Here is a 20,562-nt window from a genome sequence, read left to right on the forward strand (position 1 = left end):
AGAATTAGAATTCATTGGAACATGCAATTAAATACAACTAACACTTTTAAACTTTGAAAAAAATGGAACAATATAAATCTCCAGAAATTGATCTTTAAAAAATGGAGACATACAACTTACCTGAAAGAAGTTCAAAACAATCATAATAAAGATGCTCTATGAGCTCAAGAAAATCATTCATGAAGAAAATAAGAATACAAACAAAGAAATAGAACATATTTTTTAAAAAGAAAACAAGTTTTAGAGTTAAAGAGTACAAAAAACTGAACTGGACCATTCACAAGAAGAACCCAACAGCAGCAAGATCAAACAGAAGTAAGAATTAGCAAAATCAAAAATCAGCCATTTGAAATTATGCAGTCATAAGAACGAAAATAAAATAAAATGAAATATAGGGAAAAAAGCCTAAGGAACTTATGGGAGACAATCAAGAGGAGCAAATTAAGAATTAAGAAAGTTCTAGAAAGAAAAATGAGAGAAAAGAAAGAAAAAGCTTATTCCAAGAAATAGTAGTCCTAAACTTCCTAAATCTGGGAAAGAAAACGGACATACATATTAAAGAAGTCCAACAAACTCTAACTAGAGTGAATCCAAAGAAATCCACACCAAGACAATCAAATTGTCAAAAGTGAGACTTTTTTTTTTAATTAGCAAGAGAAAAGTGTCTTGTCACATACAAAATAACTACAATAAGACTGTAAGTGGATTTCTCAGCAGGGACATTTCAGAACAGAAGAAAGTGGGATGATATATTCAAAGTGCTGAAAGTTAAAAACAAACTGCCCACCAAAAAGTACTGTATTAGGAAAACTATCCTTTAACAATGATGGAGAAATACTTGCTATAACAAAGAAAAGCTGAAGGAGTTCACCAATACTACACTTGCCTTACAAGAAATGCCAAGAGGAGTCATTCAAGGTGAAATAAAAACATTCTAAAGAGCAACACAAAAACATATAAAAGTATAAAACTCATTGGTAAAAGTAAATATATAGAAAAATGAAGAATGCTCTAATACTATAATGGTGATAAACAAATCCTGTTTTAATTCTGCTATAGAAGATAAAAGACAAAAGTTCAAAAATAAATGTTACTGTAAAAATATGTCAGTGGAAACAAAATATAAAAATGCAATTTTTGACATTAATAGCATAAAGTATGGGGTAGAAGTAAAAGTGTAGACTATTTGCATGCAATTGAAGTTAAGTTGTTATCTGCTTAAGATAGGTTGTTATAACTATAAGATGTTTTATGTATGTCCCATGGTAAGCACTAAGGACAGATCAATAGAATATACACAAGAGAAAATGAGGAAGGAACCAAAACACGTAATCACAAAAAAATCAACACTGTACAAAGGAATACAACAGGAGAGAACAGGAGAGGAAAAGAGAGAAAAATAGCTACAACAGAGACAATGAAAAATTTAAAAAAATGTCAACAGCAAGTCCCTCATTATCAAGAATTACTGTAACAAAATGGATTAAAATCCCCAATTAAATAATAAAGTGGCTGAATGGATTTTTTCAAAGTTATAACTATAAACCAAGCATCACTAATGCAAAAACCCAAAATTTTAAATGCTACAGATACCAACACTTTTTGAGTGCTAATATGAGGCTCAAAGGAAATGCCCCTTGCATCATTTCAGATTTTGAATTTTTGAATTAGGCATGTCTAACCAATAATAGCAATGCAAATATTTCAATATCCCAAAACATCCAAAATCTAAAAACACTTCTTGTCCCAAACATTTTTAATAAAACATACACAACCTCTATATTATGTTTATAAGAGTTTTATGTTAGATATAACAACACACATAGGCTGAAAGTGAAAAGATGGGAAAATATATCCCATGCAAGAGCTAGCAAAAGAGAGCAGGCTGGACATCATTATATCAGAAAAAAATAGATTTTAAGTCAAAAATTGTCAAAAGAGATAAAGAGACCATTATACATTGATGAAAGTATCAGTTCACCAGGAATATATAGCAATTATAAAAACATAGGTACCAGATGCCCTGCCCCAGCAGATATGCAAGCACCCCACAGCACTGCCATGTCTGCTGGCATATGCAGACGAGCATGGTTCCCACTGCCACTGCCATGACGAAGTGCTTTGGCTGGCACCACCTATTAAAATGTTGTCAGCAGACCAGAAACACCTCGGCTGCTCCAGTACAACAGGTTCCTAACCTTGAGGGGCCAGAGGAAAAAAGCCAAGGGCCTCGTTCAAGTCACCCAAAGTTAAGGAACACAGCTCAGAAGTGCTGAATTGAGCCTTGGTCCCCTAAAATCTCCCAGAAATAAAACCATTTGACTGAACCCAACTTATACCACAATTAAACCCCAAAAGACATCAAAGAAGATAAAAGCAAAAAGTTCCATCCAAAGGAGAGTAATTTCAAATATTGAAGGAACATTAGCCTATAGATATGAGAAAGAATCTTCACAAGAACTCCAGCAACTCAAAAAGCCAGATTCCCTTCTTACCTTAGAACAACATAATACTTTCCCATCAATGGATCTTAATTAGACTGAAATGGCTGAAATGACAGACATAGAATTTAGAATATGGATAGAAATGAAGATCACTGAGATTCAGGAGAAAGTGAAAACCCAATTCAAGGAATCTAAGGAATACAATAAAATGATACAGGAGCTAAAAGAGGAAATAGTCATTTTAAGATAAAATCAAAGTGATCTGATAGAGCTGAAAAACTAACTTCAAGAATTTCATAATATAATTGCCAATATTAACAGCAGAATCAACCAAGCTGAGGAAAGAATCTCAGAGCTCAAAGACTGGCCTTCTGAAATAAGTCATTCATAAAAAAATAAAGAAAAAGCAATAAAGAAAAATTACCACAACTTTTGAACAATATGAATTTATGTAAAGATGACAAATCTATGACTCGTTGACATCCTTGAAAGAGAGGGAAAGAAAGCAAGCAACTCAAAAAAACATATTTGAGGATATTACCCATAAAGATTTCCCCAACCTCGCTAGAGAGACCAACATTCAAATTCAGGAAATACAGAGAACCCCAGGGAGAGATGACCATCCCCAAGACACATAGTCATCAGATTCTCCAAGGTTGAAATGAAAGAAAAAAAGGTAAAGGCCTCTGGAGAGAAGGGTTTGGACACCTACAATGGGAACCTCAGCAGGCTAACAGTGGACCTTTCAGCACAAGCCCTACAAGCAAGAATAGATTGGAGGCCTAGGTTCAGCATTCTTAAAGAAATTCCAACCAAGAATTTCATATCCAGCCAAACCAAGCTTTCATAAGCAAAGGAGAACTAAGATCCTTTTCAGACAAGCAAATCCTATGGAAATTTATTACCACCAGCCCTGTCTTTAAGTGAATGCTAAATATGAACAGAAAAGACCATTACTGGATGCCACAAAAACACATTTAAGGCCTTAACCACATACACAATTGATAATATAAAGCAACTTCACAATGAAGTCTGCATGATAACCAGCTAAAAACACATTGACTGGATCAAATCTGCAAATATTGATATTAACTTTGAAGGTAAATGGGACAAATGCCCAAATTAAAAGGCACAGAGTAGCAAGCTGGCTAAAGATGCAAGACTGAACTGTATGAGATCTTCAAGAAACCCATCTCACATACAATGACATTCATAGTCTCAAAATATAGAGATGGAGAGAAATGAACCAAGCAAACAGAAAACAGAAAAAGAAAACAGGTTGTGGTTTTAATTTCAGACAAAACAGAGTTTAAGCAAACAAATATCAGAAAGACAAATAAGGACTTTACATAATTGTAAAGGGTTCAATTCGACAGAAAAATCTAAGTATCTTAAATATGTGTGCACTCAACCCAGGAGCATCCAGATTCATAAAGTAAGCCTTAGAGACCTATGAAGAGACTTAGATAACTACACAAAAATAGTGGGAAACATAAACATCTCATTGACAGTATAAGACAGATCATCGAGACAGAAAACTAACAAAAATATTTGGGAACTGAACTTTATGCTTGACTAAATGGGCCTGACAGACATCTATAGAACAGAAAACCATACGATTACATGGAAATTAAACAACTTGTTCCAGAATGACTTTGGGGTAAACAACAAAATTAAATAAAAAAACAAAAAAATCTTTCAAGCTAATTTGAATGAAGACGCATCATACAAGAATCTCTAGAACATAGTTAAAGCCGTTTTAAGAGAAAAGCTTATAGTGCTAAATACCCATATTTAGAAAGACTTCAAGTTAACAATGTAACATTACACCTAGAGGAACTAGAAAAACAAGAGCAAACCAACTCTGAAGCTAGCAGAAGACAACAAATAACCAAAATCAGAACTGAACTATACAAAAAAAATCAATGAACCCAGAAGCTGATTCTTAGAAAGAATAAATAAGATTGATAGATCACAGGCTGATCCAAATTAACACAATCAGAAATGGCAAAGGGGACTTTACTACTGATGCCACAGAAATACCAAAAACCCTCAAAGACTATTACAAACACCTCTATGAACACAACCTGGAAAACCTAAAAAAATGGACAAATGCCTGGAAATGTATAACTTTCCAAGATTGAATCAGAAAGAAACTGAATCCTTGAAAAGACCAATAATGCATTCCAAAGTTGAATTAGTAAGAAAATGCCAAAGGACTATAAATCATGCTGCTATAAAGACACATGCACACGTATGTTTATTGCGGCATTATTCACAATAGCAAAGACTTGGAACCAACCCAAATGTCCAACAATCATAGACTGGATTAAGAAAATGTGGCACGTATACACCATGAAATACTATGCAGCCATAAAAAATGATGAGTTCATGTCCTTTGTAGGGACATGGATGAAATTGGAAATCATCATTCTCAGTAAACTATCGCAAGAACAAAAAACCAAACACCGCATATTCTCACTCATAGGTGGGAATTGAACAATGAGAACACATGGACACAGGAAGGGGAGCATCACACTTCGGGGACTGTTATGGGGTGGGGGGAGGGGGGAGGGATAGCATTGGGAGATATATCTAATGCTAGATGACGAGTTGGTGGGTGCAGCGCACCAGCATGGCACATGTATACATATGTAACTTACCTGCATGTTGTGCACATGTACCATAGAGCCTAAAGTATTATAATAATAATAATAATAATAATAATAATAATAGAGAAAAAAATAAAAATAAAAAAAATAAAAAAAATTAAAAAAAAAAGAAAATGCCTACCAACTAAAAGGACCAGACAGATTCACAGATGAATTCTGCTAGGTGTATAAGGAAGAGTTAGTACCATTTTTATGGAAAATATTCCCCCAAAAAATGAGAACGAGGGACTCCCTAATTTATTATATGAGGGCAGCATTATTCTGATAAACCTGGCAGAAACACAACAAAAAAAGAGAAAACTTTAGGCGAAAATCCTTGATGAATATAGATTTAAAACTTCAAAAAAATACTAGCAAACTGAATCCAACAGCCCACCAAAAAGCTAGTCCACAATGATCAAGTAGGCTTTATCTCTGTGACATAAGGTTGGTTCAATATACACAAATCAGTAAATGAGATTCATCACATAAGCAGAACTAAAAACAACAAAAAAGATCATCTCAATAGAGGCAGAAACAGCTTTCTATAATATTCAACATTCCTTCATACTAAAAACTTGCAACAATCTAGGCACTGAAGGAATGTACCTCAAAATAATGAAAGCTATCTCTGACAAACCCACAGCCAACATTATACTGAATAAGCAGAAGCCGATGCATTCCTGTTGAGAACCAGAACAAGACAAGAATTCCCACTCTCACCACTCCTATTCAAGGTAGTATTGAAAGACCAAACCAGAGCAATTGGGCAAGAGAAAGAAATAAGAGCTATCTAAATAGGATGTCAAACTATTTGTTTGCAGACAACATGATTCTTCACCTAGAAAATCCCATAGTCTCTGCCAAAAGCTCCTAGATCTGATAAACCACTTCAACAAAATTTCAGTACACAAAACCAATGCACAAAAGTAAGTAATATTTCTATAAACACACCACATCAAAGCTGAGAGCCAAATCAAGAAAACAATCCTATTCACAATAGACACAAAAAGCATAAAATACCTATGTATATAGCTAACCAGGGAGGGAAAAGATATCTACGATGAGAATCACAAAACATTGCTGAAACAAATCAGAGAATTCACAAACAAGTGGAAAAACATTCCATGCTTATGAAAAGAAAGCATCAGTATCATTAAAATGGATATACTGCCAAAAGCAATTTACAAATTCAAAGCTATTTCTATCAAACTATCAATGGTATTTCCTAAATCATTAGAAAAAAACTGTTTTTATATACACAGGGAACCAAAAAAAGAGCCTGAATAGCCAAATCAGTCCTAAGCAAAAAGAACAAAGCTGGAAGCATCACATTACCTAACTTCAAACTATATTACATTACCTAACTTCAAACTGTATTACAGGGGTATAGTAATCAAAATTGCATGGTACTGTTACAAAAACAGACACATAGGCCAATGGAACAGAAAAGAGTCCAGAAATAAAGCCAGACACCTACAACCATATGATCTTTGACAAAGTCAATAAAATAAGCAATGAGGAAAGAACTCTCTATTCAATAAATGGTGCTGGAATAACTGGCTAGCCATTTGCAGAAGATGGAAGGGAGTAGACCACTTACTTACATCATATAAAAAAACCAACTCCAGATGGATTAAAGACTTAAATGTAAAACCTACAACTATAAAAATCTTTGAAGAAAACCTAGGAAATACAATTCTGGACATAAGCTCTGGAAAAGATTTCATGGAGAAAAAGCCAAAAGCAATTACAATGAAAACAAAAATTGGCAAATGGGACCTGTTTAAACTAAAGAGATTCTGTACAGCAAAAGAAACTATCAACAGAGTAAACAGATAAATTAGAGAATGTTTGGAAACCATGCCTCTGACAAAGAAATAAGAAATAAGAAATCTGAATAAAGAAATCTGAATAAGAAAATGTTTGGAAACCATGCATCTGACAAAGGTCTAATATCCAGAATCTAGAAGAAATTTAAATTAAGAAGCATAATAATAAACAATGCCACTTAACAGTGGGCAATGGACATGAACAGATAATCTTCAAAAGAAGACATACAGTGGCCAATAAGCATACAAACAAAAATGCTCAAAATCACTAATCATTAGAGAAATGCAAATAAAAGCCGCAATGAGATACCATTCCACACCAATCAGAATGGCTATTACTAAATGTTAAAAAATAACAGATGCTGACAAGGTTGCAGAGAAAATGGAATGATTATAGTTTGCTAGTGGGAATGTAAATTATTTCAGCCATTGTGGAACACAGTTTGGTGATTTCTCAAAGCTTAAAATAGAACTACCATTTGACCCAGCAATCTTATTATTGGGTATATACACAAAGGAATATAAATCATTCTATCATAAGTACACATGCACACACATGTTCATCGCAGCAATATTCACAACAGCAAAGACATGAAATCAACCAAAATGCCCATCAATGGTAGACTGGATAAAGAAAATGTGGTACACATGTACCATGGAATACTCTTCAGCCATAAAGAAGGATGAGATAATGCCATTTTCAGCAACATGGATGGAGCTGGAGGCCACTATGCTTAGCAAACTAGCACATGTTCTCACTTATAAGTGGGCACTAAACACTGTGTACACATGAACACAAAGAAGGAAACAACAGACACTGGAGCCTAATTGAGGGTGGACAATGGGAGGAGGATGAGGATTGAAAAACTACCTATCATTTTATTCTATCCTATGCTTATTACCTGGATGATTAAATAATCTGTATCCCCAACCCCTGTGATACACAATCTACCTATATAATAAAACTACACATGCACCCTTGAACCTAAAATAAACACATACACACACCCACACCAGATGTCTGGAGACCCCAAAATATAAAGCAAATATTGAAAGAACTGAAGGGAGAAATAGGCAACAGAATAACAGTAGGAATAATAGTAGGGGATTTCAATATTCCACTTTCAATCCCAGGTTGAATATCTAGACAGAAGATGAATACAAAAACAGAGTATGTGGCTGGGTGCAGTGGCTCACTCCTGTAATCGCAGCACTTTGGGAGGCTGAGGTGGGCAGATTGCTTAAGGTTAAGAGTTCAAGACCAACCTGGGCAACATGGCAAACCTTGTCTCTACAAAAAATACAAAAATTGTCTAGGCGTGGTGGCTTGTGCCTGTATTCCCAGTCACTTGGGAGGCTGAGGTGAAAGGATCACTTGAGCTCAGGAGGTAGAGGTTGGAAAGAGCTGAGATCACGCCACTGCATTCCAGCCTGGGTGACAGAGGGACACCCTGTCTCAAAAACAAACAAGTAAACAAACAAACAAACAAAAAAGAGGATGTAAACAACACTATGGATCAAAAAGATCTAAAAGACATATACAGAACATTCCACCCAAAAGCAACATCATAAACATTCTTCTCAAGTGCATGAGAAACATTCTCCAAGATAGGTCACATCTTATGCCACAAAACAAATTTAAGAAGATTGACATCATACCAAGTATATTTTTTAACCATGACAGAATAAAAGTGGTTGAAGAAAAACAGCAAAATTTACAAATATGTGGAAATTACACAATATACTTATGCATAGCCAAAGAACTAAAAACAAAAAGTAAAAGAAAAAATAGAAAATATATTGACACAAATTAAAAACAAAACTCTGTCATTTGCCAAAACTTATAGGATGTTTGCTAAAACTTATATGATATTACTATAGCAGTATTAACATAAAACTTTATTTTGATAAGTGCCTATATTAGAAAGAAGAAACATCTCTTAACAATCTAACTTTATGCCTATAGGAACTAGAAAATGAAAAACAAACTCTGCTCAGAGTTAGCAAAAGAAAGAAAATGAAATTACAGCAGAAATAAATGAAACAGAGAAGAGAAAATAACCAATGAAACTAGGGATTGATTTTTTTAGAAGACAAATAAGGTTGAAAAACATGTAGTTAGATTAACAGAGAAAAAAGGGAGAAAGTGCAATTAAATAAAATTAGAAATTAAAGATACATTGCAACTGATGCCATAAAAATAAACAGGATTCCAAGAGACTACTATAAACAAAGTACACACCAACAAAATGGATAAGCTAGAAAAAAAATGGATCAACCCCTATAAACATACTTGTTTTACTTGGTTTTCTTTCGGAACTTAGAGGAAAATATTTTGGCTTTTCATCATTAAATATGATGTGATGTTATTAGTCAGTTTTCACACTGCTGATAATACATACACCAAACTGAGTAATTTATAAAGAAAAAGAGGTTTAACGGACTCACAGTTCCACATGGCTAGGGAGGCTTCACAATCATGACAGAAGGTGAAAGGCATATCTTACATGGCAGCAGGCAAGAGAGAACGAGATCCAAGCAAAAAAGGGTTTCCCCTTATAAAACTATCAGATATCACGAGACTTATTCACTACCACGAGAACAGTATGGGGGAAACTGCCCCCGTGATTCAATTATCTCCCACTGGGTCCCTCTCATAACACGTGGGAATTATGAGAGCTACAATTCAGGATGAGATTTGGGTGGGGACACAGCCAAACCATATCAGTGGGCATTTAATATGTGACCTCTATTAAGAGCAAGTAATTTTCTATTTCTCTATTTGCAAAAGTAGACTGCACTATGAGTAGAAAACATAAACAGACCTATAAATAATGAACTTGAATCGGTAATCAAAACCTCACAACAAAGAAAAACCCAAGTTCAGGTGGTTTCACTCATGAATTTTACCATTTGAAGAATAATTAATGCCAATTCTTCTCAAACTCTTTCAAAAAATTGAAGAGCAGGAGCATTTTCAAGCTCATTACATGAGGTTTGCCAGAAAAAGACACTAAAAAGGAAGAAAACAACAGGTCAATATCCCTAATGTATATACATACAAAATCGTCAATAAAATACTAGCAAACTAACTATAACAGCACATCAAAATGATCATTCATCATCAACAATTTGAATTTATCCCTGTTGAACCATGCAATGTAAAAAAGAAAAAAATAGTATAGTGGTTGTCAGGGACTGTAGAAAAAAAGAAATGAGGAGTTGCCGTTCAATGAATATAGACTTTTAGACATGCAACATGTAAAAGTTCTGGAGATGATCTGTACAACATTGTTCCTATACTTAACAATATTGTGCTGTACATTAAAAATGTATTAACAGTATAGATCTCATGTTATATGCTTTTTACCACAAAAACAAACACAAAGAAGAAAGAAAAAACACCAGCCAATCTCATATATAAAAGTATATGAAAATATCCTAAACAAGAACTTAAACGGTTTTAAAATGTCAGCTTTATTATAAGCAAGCTGGCTTCACTCTTCATCACCAACAGAAGACAAAAAACAATACAGCACCAAGTTTTTCAACAGAAACAACCCAGAACTCAAATATAAGGATGAGACAGATCCCAGGGCTGCAGAGAAGTGGAAAACCCCTGAGCAGATGGTTGGAGAATTAGACTTCCACATCTGCAGTACTCCTACTCTTGTATTCTGCTTGGCAACAAGTGTATGAAAAATATTTCACCAATTCGCAGTTTCTACACTGGAGAAAGTGAGATTGAGGTGGTAAACAAGCTCTGTCACCAGTCTGGGTTCCCTGGCAGGAGATCTGTTCTTGCCTTAACCTGCAGGACGCATTGTGACTGCCTGAAGGAAGAAATATCCCTGAAGACAAGCAGAAACAAAATGGGGAGTGGGACTACCATCCCCAGTCCTGGAAACACTTCCGTGTAACTCAGCCAAAGGATACATTAAATTAGAGTGACTGTTCAACAGCACCAAGCTGTATAAGGTACATTTCACTAGTCTCTTGGGTGCAAACCCTTCCTTAGCCCGCCTTCCCACACTGCTTGTATAATCCCATTAGGTCTCTCCTATTCTGGACAGGCAGCACTTCTATCATTTACTAGAGCCAAAGTGAAACTGGGCTTAAAGTGTGACCTAGAGGTGAAAAGGACAAAGCAACTGAGCAGTAAATATTTACTAAGCAAAGATTGCCAATTTTTTTGTAAAATCTGTACAGAGAAAACTGACATAAATAACCAATTAATCATTTAATGAAAAGATATAGACATATACCTACAAGAAACAACCACGAACAGGAAACCTGACTGCCACAAAGGGACAAAGCAAAAATGCAGTTACTTACCCTAACTAAACAGCAATTTGTGAGCACTCTGACCAAGAATTCAAAATAGTTTTTTGTTTGTTTGTTTTGTTTTGTTTGTTTGTTCACAGCTGTTGTAAAAGGGGTTGAGTTCTTGACTTGATTCTCGGCTTGGTCATTGTTGATATACAGCAGAGCTACTGATTTGTGTACTTTGATATTGTATCCTGAAACTTTACTGAATTCACTTATCAGATTGAGGAGTTTTTTAGACGAGTCTTTAGGATTTTCTAGGTATACAATCATATCATTGGGAACAGTGACAGTTTGACTTCGTTTTTACCAATTTGGATGTCCTTTACATCTTTCTCTTGACTGATTGCTCTAGCTAGGACTTTGACAGAAGTTGTGAAAATTGGCATCCTTGTCTCATTCCAGTTCTCAGGGAAAATGCTTACAACTTTTCCCTGATCAGTATAATGTTGGCTGTGGATTTGTCATAGATGGCTTTTATTATCTCGAGGTATGCTCCTTTGATGCCAATTTTGATGAGGGGTTTAATCATAAAGGGATGTTGGATCTTGTCAAATGTTTTTTCTGTGTCTACTAACATGATCATATGATTTTGTTTTTAATTCTGTTTATGTGGTGTATCACATTTATTGACTTGTATGTGTTAAAAAATCCCTGCATCCCTGGTATGAAACCCACTTGATCATGGTGGATAATTTTTTTATATGCTTTTGGATTCGGTTAGCTAATGTTTTGTTGAGGAATTTTGCATCTAAGTTCTTCAGAGATACTGGTCTGTAGTTTTCTTTTTTTGTTATGTCCTTTCCTGGTTTGGGTATTAGGGTGATACTGGCTTCATAGAATGATTTAAGAAGGATTCCTTCTTTCTCTTATCTTTTGGAATAGTTTAAGCAGGACTGATACCAATTCTCCTTTGAATGTTTGGCAGAATTCAGCTGTGAATCTGTCTGGTCCTGGATTTTTTTGGCCATTTTTTAATTACCATTTCAATCTCGCTTTTTGTTATTGGTCTGTTCAGAGTTTCTATTTTTTCCTGGTTTAATCTGGAAAGGTATATTTCAAGGAATTTATCTATCTCCTAGTTTATGTATGTAAAGGTGTTCATAGTAGCCTTTAATAATCCTTTTTATTTATGTGGTATTGGTTGTAATATCTCCCATTTCATTTCTAATTGAGCTTATTTGGATCTTCTTTCTTCTTTTCTTGGTTAATTTCACTAATGGTCTACCAATTTTGTTTATCTTTTCAAAGGATCAGCTTTTGTTTTATTCATCTTTTGTATTTTTTGTCTCAATTGCATTTAGTCCTGCTCTGATCTTAGTTATTTCTTTTCTTTTTCCGGGTTTGGGTTTGGATTTTTCTTGTTTCTCTAATTCCTTGAGGTGTGAACTTAGATTGCCTATTTGTGCTCTTTCAGACTTTTGGATGTAGGGGTTTAATGCTATGAACTTTCTTCTTAGCACAGCTTTTGCTGTATCCCAGAAGTTTTCATAGGTTGTGTCACTACTATCATTCAGTTCAAATAATTTTTTAAATTTTCATTTTTATTTCATTGCTGACCCAAAGATCATTCAGGAGGAGATTATTTAATTTCCATGTGTTTGTAGAGGTATGAGGGTTTTCTGGGGGTTTAAGCAAACAGCAACAATTTAACTTTCTTTTTATCAATTTGGAAGCCTTTACTGTTTTGTGAAGAACAATATAATGGATGTCGGGGACTCATGGGGAAGGGTTGAAGATGGTGAGCAATAAAATACTACACACTGAGTACAGTGTACACTGCTTGGGTGATAGGTGCAACAAAATCTCAGAAGTCACCAATAAAGAACTTATCCATGTAACCAAAAACTGCTTGTTCCCAAAAACTACTGAAATAAAAAATAAATTAAAAAATAAACCCTCCCCCCAAAATAGGATTTTTAATGAAACTCAGTGGTCTTCAACACAGAAAACCAACACAGAAATTTATCAGATAAATTTACCAAAAAGGTTGAAATAATTTAAAAACTCAAACATATAAATCTTAGAGCTGAGAAATATATTTGCTAAACTGAAAAACAAGTTAGAGGCTATATACAGGAGAATATATCAAGCAGAGGAAAAATTCAGGGACCTCAAATGCCGTCTATTTGACAATGCACCGTGAGAGGGAAAAAAAAAGAACGAAAAAAAAAAACGAAGATGACTACAAGATATATTAACAGAAAATACTTCAAAAGACCATATCTAAGAATTGGTGTTAAAGAGGAAGCTGAGCAAGATGAAGGGATAGAAAGCTTAATAAAGAAATAATAACAGAAAACTATTCAAAACTTGAAAAAATATAAATATTCAGATATAGGAAAGTCTGAGAACACCAAATAGATTCAACCTAAATAAGACAACCCCCAGGTATATAATACTCAAACTTTCAAGGGGCAAGAACAAATAGAGGATCCTAAAAGCAGCAAGAGAAAATAAGCAAATAACATGTTAAGTAGTTCCAATTCATCTGGCAACAGCATTTTCAAGGAAAATCATACAGGCCAGTAGGGAGTTGTATGATGTTTCATTTTCAAGGTGCTTAAAGAAAAAACACACTATCCAAGAATAATGTACTAAACAAAATTACCCTTCAAATATGAAGAAGAGATAAAGTCTTTCACAGAAAACCATATCTAAGTACCTAAGATATTTCACCACCACCAGACCCATCTTACATGAAATGCTAAAGGGAGTTCTTCAATCTAACAAAAAACAAAACTACTAATGTGCAAAAAAAGAAAGACAGAAAAACATTTGAAGGCATAAAACCCACTGGTAAAATTAAGTACTTGGACAAGCCAAGAATACTCTATTATTGTAGAGTATTGTGCAGTCCACTCATAAGTCTATTATGTCCAAAAGAGAAATCTACCAAAAAAATCATAGCTATGGAAGCCTGTTAAGATATAGGTATTGTAAAATACGTAAATTAAGACACCTAAAAGTCAAAATATGGACGATATGGAAATAAAGTGTAGAATTTGTTGTGTGTGTTTTGCCTTTGTTTCTATTTCTATATTTGTGACCTAAGATAAGTTTTCATCTCTTTAAAAATAACTTGTTAAATCCATAAACTGTTTTTGTAAACCTCATAGAAACCACAGCACTAAAAGCTATGATAGATTCACTACAAATAAAAGCAACAAATTAAAACATACTACCAGAGAAAATTACTTAACTACAAAAGAACATAGTAAGAAAGGAAGAAAGAGAGGAGTCCCAAAATAACTGGAAAACAGGCAACAAAATGACAGTAGTAAGTTCTTACTTAGCAATAATAATGCTGAATGTAAACAGTCTCAATTATCCAATTACAAAGCTGAATGGCTAAAGAACGACCTGACTATATACTGCCTTAAAGAAACATACTTCACCTACAAAGGCAAACTTAGACTGAAAGTGAAAGGGTAGAAAAACATATTCCACGCAAGTGGAAACTGAAAAAGAGCCGAAGTGGCTATATTTATATCAGATAAATAGGCTACAAATCCAAGATAGTAGAAAAAGACAAAGAAGGTCACTATATAATAATAAAGGTGTCAATTCAGCAAGATGATATAACATATAAATAACTATGAACCCAATACTGGAGCTCCCCCAGGTATATAAAGCAAACATCAATATATCTAAAGGAAGAGATAAGTTGCAGTACAATAATAGTAGGCAACTTTAATACTCCAATCTCAGTAATGAACAGATCCTCCAGATAGAAAATCAACAAAGAAACAGAACATTTAAACTACACAAACTAGATCTAATAAGGCTAAATGATATTTACAGAGATTTCACCCAGCTGCCGCGGAATACACATTCTTTTCATCAGTACATGAACATTTTCCAGAACACACCATATCTTAGGCCACAAAACAAGTCTGAATAATTTTTTTAAAAAGTAGAAGTCATATAGGGTATCTTTTCTGACCACAAAGAAATAAAACTAGAAATAAATTCCAAGAGAAACAAGAGGAACCTCAAAAAATACACAAACACATGTAAATGATACAACATGCTCTTGAATGATGAATGAGTCAATGAAGAAAATAAGAAGAAAATTAACATTTTTAAAAACAAATGAAAATGGAAATACTAAAATTTGTGGGATACGGCAAAAGTAGTACTAAGAAGGAAGTTTATAGCAATAAACACCTATGTAAAAAAAGGTAGCAAGACTTCAAATAAACAACCTAATGATGCACCTCAAAAACTAGAAAAGTAAGAACAAAATGACCCCATAATTAGAAGAAGGAAAGTCATGATAAAGACCAGAGAATAAATCAATGAAACGGTGACTAAAACAAAAATATAGATCAATAAAGTGAAAAGTTGTTTTTTTGGAAAAGATCAACAAAATAAACAAACCTCTAGCTAGACTATCCAAGTAAAAAGAGAGATGACCCAAATAAATAAAATCACAAACAACAAAAGGGGAGGCATAACAACTGAACTCTTAGAAATACAAAGAATCATTAGAGAATATTTTGAACAACTATATGGCAACAAATTGGAAATCCTAGAAAAAAAAATGGATAAAGTTCTGGACACATACAACCTATCAACACTGAACTAGGAAGAAAGAGAAAACCTTGACAAACAAATAACAAGTAACGAGATCGAAGCCATAATAAAAAGTCTCCCATCAAAGAAAAGCTCAGGCCTTGATGGCTTCACTGTTGAAATCTACCAAACATTTAAAGAACTTATGCCAATTCTACTCAAATTCTTTAAAAAAAAAAAAAAGTGGAAGCAGAGGGAATACTTACAAACTCATTCTGCAAGGTCAGCATTACCCTGATACTGAAACCAGACAAAGACACAACAACAACAAAAACAATAGGCCAATGTCACTAATGTTGAGAAAGCTGGATAACTATATGTGAAGAATGAAAATAGGACCCTGTCTCTCACCAAACACAGAAATGAAATCATAATTGATTACAGATTTAAATCTAAGACGTGAAACTATGAAACTACTGGACAAAACCTTTGGGGAATTGCTATAGGACATTAGTCAGAGAAAAGATTTTGTGTGTGTGTGTGTTAAGACCTCAAAAACACAGGCAACTAAAGTAAAAAAAATAGGATTGCATTGACCTAAGAAGCTTCTACACAGCAAAGGAAACAATCAACAAAGTAAAGAGACAACTCACAGAGTGGTAGAAAATATTTGCAAACTATTCATTTGACAAGGGATTAATAGCCAGAATACATAAGGAGCTCAAACAACTCAATAGTAAAAAACAAATACTCCAGTTTAAAAATGAGCAAAAGATCTGAACAGACATTTCTCAAAAGAAGACATACAAATGACCATCAGGTATATGAAAAAATGTTCAACATCACTAATCACCAGAGGAATGCAAGTCAAAACCACAATGAGCTATCATCTCACTTCTGTTAAAATGACTTATATCAAAAATACAGGCAATAACAGATGCTGGTGAGGATGTGGAGAAACGGAAACTCTTATAAACTGTTAGTGGAAATGTAATTTAGTACAACCACTATGGAAAACAGTACGGAAGTTCCTCAAAAAGTGAAACATAGTACTACTGTATGATCCGGCAATTCCAGTACTGGATATATATACCCAAAGGAAATCAATATAATGAAGAGATATCTGCACTTCCATCATAATTGCAGCACTATTCACAGAGCCAAAATATGAAATCAATCTAAGTACCCATCAATGGATGAATGGGTAAATAAAATTTGGAATATATACACAATGTAATATTATTCATCCATTAAAAATGAAATTATTTTATTTGCAACAACATGGATTAAACTGGAAGCCATTATGTTAAATGAAATAGGCCAAACACAAAGATAAATATCACATGTTCTCACTCATTTGTGGGAGCGAAAAATGTGGATATCATGAAGACAGACAGTAGGTTGGTGGTTACCCGAGACTGGTAAGGGTGGGGAGAGGAGAGATGAAGAAGAAAAAAAATAATGTAAATGTAATTATTACCACTGAACTGTATGCTTAAAATTTTTAAGATGGTAAATTTCATATATATATTTTACCTCGACAAAAAATTAAATTAAAAAATCCCAAACAAAATATTTGCAAAATAATTTTCACAATATGTAAAAGTAATAATATGTCAGGGCCAAGTTGGTTTTATCCAAGGGATTCTGTGTTGATTTAATACTCAGAAACTCACAATATCAAACTAAAGAAGAAAATTCATAGGATTATTTACATATATGGAAATATTTTTTTTGTAAAATCAACTTTCTTTAATGATAAAGCTTTCCGGAAAACAAGGAATAAAAAGGAAACTCCTTGATTTTTTTATAAATGTAAAGCAGAAAAATCTACTGCAAAATCATACTTAATGATGACATGTTGAATACTTTCAATTTGAGATAGGGAACAAGACAAAAACACATTGTTCTAAAGGTCTTAGCCGGTGCAGTAACTCAAGAAAATGGTCCATTTAGCAGAGATAAGTTAATAATGTGAGTTATATAAATAGGTGTCAGAAGACTGAAAAGGTTGTTGCAAACACTGTGGTAACAAGAGAGCAACTGCAGAAACAGATACCACCCTTAGACCTAGAGAGACAAAGGAAAGAGATTAGAGTTATCAGAACCTAGAAGCTTGGAGAAAAAGACTTGAGAAATCCTCTATGAGAGGATGCTGCCTGACTAGTGATGGTATTCAGGAGCTTGGAAGTGGATCTCATGAATCAGGGACTCAGACCTCTGAAAACAGGCCACAGGTAATACCTCCAGTTTATGTTAATACCTCCAAGTATTTATAATGGGGTTGGATCTGGGAGTGTCGGGAAATGCTGGACATTGGAACCAACTGCTATTGAAACCAAATGTCACTACTGGGGTGAAGAGCCATTGCTGGAGTGAAACAGGAAGCAAGGAAGAAAGAACAAATTCCTTCCCCCACATCTACAACCGGAAAATCTCTTCCTAAGGCCCACTATTGAAGAAATATAATGCAGAACCAAGTTGCAAAGAAAAAATGTGCCGTGCTGAGCTTCACCTCAGTCCCACGGAGCAGAGAATAGAAGGGTAAATTTAGAGCAGAAAGACAATAGCTTAATAACTGCTGCAAAAGTAAAAGCTAAAATGATTGTATTTTATTTCGACTTTTACTATAATAACAGTTCCAATAATTTCAGCAACACTTATTTCTTGCTTACATGACATGAAGGTTGTGGGTTGATTGCAGTTCTACACAGCTGTGCTTAGCTTCACATGTCTTCTTATTCTTAGCCCCATGTTAAGCACCAGCCCCATTCGAGTTATGTTCTTCCTCAGACAGGGGACGTACAGGTGCAAAAGAGTCTAAACCAGTCTACAAGATGACAGTTAAATCCTGTATTCAAACATGGCACACACTATATTCATTCACATGATATCACCCAAACCATGTTCCATTTCAAATGATCAAGTCATTGATGCAGAAAGTATAGCCCTCCCACAGGTACTGGCGGGTGGAAAGAGATGCACAAGCAAGTCATGTGACAATGTTCTGGGTTGTATAATCCTATTGCACAGGAGTAATGAATAGATGAAAAAATCTAATATTTCATACATATGAGGCAAATAGATAAAACTTATTATTTTAAGTTATATGTTTGTGTTCCTGGAAAATCTAACAAAATCTATATATAAAATATTAAAATTAATTAAAGAACTTAGCAGGTTGAGGGAAACTAAACAACCCATCGCAAAATCGATCATATCTCTATACAATAGCAACAAATGTTTATAAAGTGATATTTGTAAAAGGGTGCCCTATACAAAACATGACAAAATAATGAACAAGATTTCTATAGAAAGATATAAAACTTTATTAACAGAGAGAGAGAGAGAGATGACATGTTTATGGATTGGAAGACCCCATATGGTCAAAAAATGAATAAATTCAATGAAATCTCCATTAATATCTCAATGGGCTTTTTTCTAAATTGACAGGAGTATTTTAACATTTATATGGAAACACAGAAGTCTAAAAGTAGAAAAGATATTCTTGGAGAAAAAAACAAATTTTAGCAAATTTATTTAGGAAATTATAAAATTATAGTAATAAAAAGTATGATCTGGGCACAGTGGCTCATGCCTGTAATCTTAGAACTTTGGTAAGAGGAGGCTGGAAGGTAGCTTGAGTTTAGTAGTTTAAGATCAGCCTGAGCAATATGGCAGAACCTCATCTTTACAAAAAAATACAATTAGCCAGGCATGGTAGTATGCGCCTGTAATCCCAGCCACTCAGGAGACTGAGGTGGGGGGAATCTCTTGAGCTCGGGAGGCTGAGGTTACAGTGAGCCATGATCGCGCCAGTGCACTCCAGCCTGGGTAACACAGCAAGACCCTTTCTCAGGAAAAAAAAAAAAAAGAACATGGCAATTGCACAGATTTATATATAGACCAAATGAGAGATAATTGAAAACCTTGAAACAGACAAATGCATGTAGGATCCCTTGATTTATACAACATTAACAAAGTAAATCAGTCTTTTCAATAAATAATGGTGAAACAAGTTGTCCATATGGGTAAAAATAAAATTGGAGCCCTACATCACATGGTCACAAAAATTAATCCAGGTAGATTATAGACCTGTGTTTGAAACACAAAACAACAAAGCTTTCAGATAATAAAATAATATCTTATCAGCCAGGCATGGTGGTTTATTCCTGTAATCCCAGCACTTTGGGAGGCCAAAGTGCTTGAGCCTGGGAGGTTGAGGCTGCAGTGAGCTTAATCATGGCCCTGCATTCCAGCCTGGGTGACAGAGCAAAGCTCTGTCTCAAAAAACAAATACATTTATGCTCTCAGGACAAGAAAATATTTCTTAATTTTATAAGAAGCACTAACTATAAGGGGAGAGATGAATAAATTTGACTTTTTAAATTAAGAATTTATTTCCATTTAAAGAACTATTAAGAAATGTAAAAGGTAAGTCACAGGATGGGAGAATATAGTTGAAAAAATATAACCAACAAAGGGATCTCTAAGGACACAGAAAGCATTTCTACAAAGATGTAATACGAAAAAGTAAGACAACCCAATATATGTGCAAATGACAGCAGGAATGTCACAAAAAGGAAAGATAAAATGAAACAATGAGAATTCTCATATTCTGAATGAGTGTGGAATAAAAGGCTGTTAATTGATATGATCAATCATTTTGGAAAAAAATTTGGAGTAATCTAGCAAAATTGGAGATATCTTACAACACAACATTCCAATATTAGATATATATGCCTTACAGATATGTAAGTTATGTGTAAAAGACCCATGTGCAAAAATGCT

General features: G+C 34.3%; 1 long non-coding RNA gene across 2 annotated transcripts in view; it reads right to left on the reverse strand.

Annotated features, from left to right (window-relative positions):
• Positions 1 to 20,562, reverse strand: part of LOC129052971 (uncharacterized) — a 328,936-nt gene that overhangs the window by 292,677 nt on the left and 15,697 nt on the right. The gene's annotated exons all lie outside the window — the stretch shown is intronic.

The sequence above is a fragment of the Pongo abelii genome, chromosome X (assembly GCF_028885655.2).
Source record: "Pongo abelii isolate AG06213 chromosome X, NHGRI_mPonAbe1-v2.0_pri, whole genome shotgun sequence".
Taxonomy (NCBI): Eukaryota; Metazoa; Chordata; class Mammalia; order Primates; family Hominidae; genus Pongo; species Pongo abelii.